Source organism: Mastomys coucha, unplaced genomic scaffold, assembly GCF_008632895.1.
Source record: "Mastomys coucha isolate ucsf_1 unplaced genomic scaffold, UCSF_Mcou_1 pScaffold21, whole genome shotgun sequence".
NCBI classification, from domain to species: domain Eukaryota; kingdom Metazoa; phylum Chordata; class Mammalia; order Rodentia; family Muridae; genus Mastomys; species Mastomys coucha.
In genome coordinates, this window is record NW_022196904.1 from 110704942 (window position 1) to 110708145 (window position 3204).

The window sequence follows — 3204 nt, forward strand, 5'->3', positions numbered from 1 at the left end:
TTTTTTCTTAAGTACAGAGAAGGCCTAGGAAATGTGACATATCTGGTCTTAACTAAATATTTCAGTCTCATATAACCTTAAACTCAGGAAAAAACAGGGGAGCTGGAGAATTGACTCAAAGGTTAAGAGCACTTGTTGCTCTTGCAGAGAGAGGACCAGATTCAATTCCCAGCCCCAACAGGGTGTCCCACAATCACCTGCAACTCCAGTTCCTGGAGGATCTTCTTATCTCAGTGGGCACCAGGCACATACATGAAGCACTAACATATGTGTAGGCCGAGCACTCATAGACATAATAAATAAATAAATAAATAAATAAATAACAAATTTAGAAAATGGAGCCACTTAAACCAAAAGAGCATGTCAAATTAATGACATAGTCCTGAAAACTATAAAGAACAGGGTGATGTTTATTCGGCTAAATAGATAAATTTTGTCTCCAAGAGAGGAGATCCCTTGTTCTTCCTATGTAGTGAATGTTGACAGGGAGAGAAAAATGTGGTAAGCCACGATCTAGTGAAGACAGAATCTCAAAGGGCTCTGCAGGAGACAGAACCTCCCCACCAGATGAGTATAAGTCTAGACAAACCACACGGAGGAGATACCAAGAAAAAGGGAGAGCCCCTGGCAAAACCAGACATCTGCTCAAGTCTGGAGCCCACCTGGGGAGGGCACTGACTTGGGGTAACAGGTTTTCAACTTCTTTCTATGGGCTTAGGCCTCAATTCTCTCATGGGGGCTTTAACACAAAGGACCAGTAGACCAGGTGAAGGGGCTCTGCCATGCCTTTGCTTTCTTCAGGAAGACTTAAGAGGCTAAAACATGTTGTGGAGACACTAAACATTCAAATATTTGAAGATAATCCTCCAAATACAGTGGAGACAACGTGGACCTTAAATGTTTATGCAAATATTAGATCTATATATTATACATGAACATTTATACTCATGATACTGTGCTGTGGTTAAGCTAAAGGAAAAATTTTACCACTCCAAATTAGAGGGGGAGCCAAGTGCTATTTTGGATGACCGGGCATGTGGTCTACCCCAACCCAGCCATGATGCTGTGCTTTGGAATGGAAAAATACCTGCTCCATGGTACTCACTGGGAGTGGTGGCTGGCTGGAGTATTTACCAGATGAGGAATCTCTGCTCAGAGATGATATTCTCAGTTCACCTCAGGCATTTCTACTCTCAGATGAGAAGTTTAAAATTGTAAACTAGACTTAAAATACTTCGGAAAATGCCGAGCTCTATTGCCCCCAAGTGGTCATAAATGATATGACAGCCCCACTAGAGAGTTCTGCTGACAAGACAGGCAAAAAACAAAAACAAAAACACCTCAGAACTCAGAACAAGTCAGCACTGGGGTGCTGGAGAGATGGGTTCGGTGGTTAAGAGCACTGGCTACTCTTTTAGAGGGCCTCAGTCCAATTCCCACATTGTGGAGCACAGTCATCATTAACTCCAGTTCCAGGGGATCAAAGAGTTACTTCTAGCCTCCCCCAGACCCTACGCACCAGCACACAAGTGGTGTACTTACATACATGCAAGCAAAACATTCATGCACATAAAAAAATAATAAGCCAGGTATTGTGTTTACGGGGTGAGAGAATGCTAAGGAAAGAATATTTTTATGTTACAGCTTTCTCTTACAATGAAAGAAAAACAATGAGAATCTGCTGGAAATGGGGCAGAATGTGAACTCTTTCAAGCCCAGGACAAATAGTCTCTTATCTCTCATTTAATCGCCAACTGGGAATGCTGAACAAGTATGGATGTGATCTTTTTACACAGTAATTGGATGGGGAGTTGGCCAAACTGCATGGTAGTATCCTGGAACTGGATGTTTTACCTGAAACATTGCAATTTTAAAGCATTTTGTTAGAGAAACCTCTGCAGTACAAATACTAGTCAACATATAAAAAACTGGGTTGGCAAGGGGGAGAAAAGAGAAATATGACTTGAAGAAGGCATCATGTAATAAATTTATTATTTTTTGTTACATTTTCCAGTTTTCTCTTAATTCCAACTGTATACTATACAACCAACTGCTGTCTCAGAAATAAAATGTTTTCAACATAAAAATATAAATTCTGCTTCTTAAAAGTGCGTACACCTCGAATAATAAAATATACAAATAAATAACAGAAGGCAGTGACACACCTCATGCACTTGGCCTAACATAATTTAAAATGTAGGATACACTTTTCTTCCAGCCTGCAGGAAGGATACTCTGCCGTCCTTTTATTGTAAAATTAAACTTATACAGAGCTCAGTAATGGTGGCTCGTGAATGACACCAAAGCATTTTGTGTACAGTGACATGACATGCAGCTTTTAAGACAACTGGAGAAATACACACAGGTGGAAAAATACAAGAGAATCAAAACAAAAACCCAAAACAAAACAAAAACAAAACAGCACATTTTGGTAATGGGGCCTGAACTCAATTTTAACCAGTGGTGAGAGGCACAGTTGGTGAGCAGACCTACACAACATGAATGCCTACAGGAAAATCCAACAGAACCGCAAGCGCAGAAACACAGTCCCCAAGTCTGGAATAGCACCTAGCAAAGTTCACGCTGCAGAGTTCATAGCAGCAGAGAGCTTGACTCTGGGAGGCTGTGCCAAAGCTGTCCCAGCTCTGATGTTTTCCTGATAGCCTTAAAATATGGACCATGTCAGATAGACTTTTTGTAGGCAGCCTGATGCTCAATGGGATGAGGACATACAGCACAGTGGATTATTTGAAGATGGTATAGCGCGCCTGGCTCACCACAGATTAAAACCAAATTTCATGGGCCTCTACATGTAGGTAACATATACTACCACATTTCTGGTGAAGTATTACATGATTTTTTTTTTAATTACATTAAAAAAACATCAACAAGGGCTCCAAAATAATTTGAATAAAATGTTTCACATTTGTTTCAAACTAAAAAGGATTCCAGGAACTACATTCCAAGTAGGAAAGACCTAGAGGGGAATGAACCTGAGCAGGAGCCCAGTGCTGCCTGTGGTTTCCAAGGGTGCTGTCAGAAGCGGGGCAGGGTTTGCAAGGCTAGGCAGGAAACTTTCTACTGTCTTCTACATTTTTTAACCTGGACATTTTTTCCCTCTCCTGCATGGGTCGGTGTCAGCCCCACAGTAGAATCTGGAGAGAGGCTCTGGGAATTAATCCAGACCCTTCAGGGCACTCTGCC